The sequence below is a fragment of the Carlito syrichta genome, unplaced genomic scaffold, assembly GCF_000164805.1.
Source record: "Carlito syrichta isolate Samal-C Ts95f unplaced genomic scaffold, Tarsius_syrichta-2.0.1 Scaffold113492, whole genome shotgun sequence".
In the NCBI taxonomy this organism is placed as follows: Eukaryota; Metazoa; Chordata; class Mammalia; order Primates; family Tarsiidae; genus Carlito; species Carlito syrichta.
In genome coordinates, this window is record NW_007057588.1 from 17461 (window position 1) to 18609 (window position 1149).

The following is a 1149-nucleotide window of genomic DNA, read 5'->3' on the forward strand; positions in this document are numbered from 1 at the left end:
CTTGCCCCCAGCCGCCCTACATTACACTGACCAGCAATGCCCATCCATCTCCCGCCTCCCCTGACTCACCCCTGGCCACAACAGGACCAGAGAACGACTGGAGCTCCAAGACCAGGCAGAGACCTGCATTGCCCCACCCAGTTCAGCCCAGCTCTGCCCAGCCTCCAGCTCGGGACCTAAGAACAAAGAAAGAAAAAGAGGCCCAAGTCACACTGTGATGCACCAACCTCCAGTGCCTGGCTGTCTTGCACTCTGCCTCCTCCAGCTGAATTCAGTTGCAGTAGAACCAGAGATCATCTGGAGCCCTGAGACCAGGCAGAGACCTGCATTGTCCTGCCCAGCTCTGCCCAGCTCTGCCCAGCCTCCAACTTGGGATCTAAGACCTCATGCTTGTGTAAGAGAATAGCACATCATAAGGAAGTTGGTCAGCTTGTGTGTCTGTATGATTGTATGTCCTAGTTTTTTTTTGTCACTGTTTTTTTTGTTTTTTTCTCTTACTCTTATCTGTCTTCGTGTCTATTTTCATTTGTTAGTTGGTACCTTTGTCTGTTTTCTGTCTTACTCTTCTCTCTCAACACCTTCTGCTTCCTCCCCCATTCCATTTCTTTCCTTTTTCCTACCTCATTTTACTTTCAGGGAGCAAACCTATACCCCCACTGCATGGACAGATTGTAAGGCAGTGGGAAGCAGGTTCCAGGGTATCCATACACCTGTCGGTGGATACTGGAATCTGCAGATAGATTTTGAATCACAGCTCCCCTCTCAATTAAATCCCAAAACTGCAAAAAGTATAGCCCCCAACCTACAGTCCAGCTTCAGAATTGAACAAAGCCAGAGGATTCACACAAGGAAGAATAGGAGATTGAGCAAGCAGAAGTAAAAGTACTCCCGAACAACAGATTTAAAGAAGATGGGGAAAAAAGGGAAAAGTGGTGAGGAAAATCTACACAAATGAAGAAAAACCAAAAGAAGAATATAGGTCTCACACAGACCCCTGGGTGATCAGATGCTGAGAAAACAGACTTTGGAATGCAAACAATGAAGAGCCCCCAGAATGACATTAATAGAGAGAATAAAAAGAATTGAGGAGAGACAAGAGGAAAATAGGAAGGTTCAATCCATCAACAAGAAATATCCATCCTAAACATA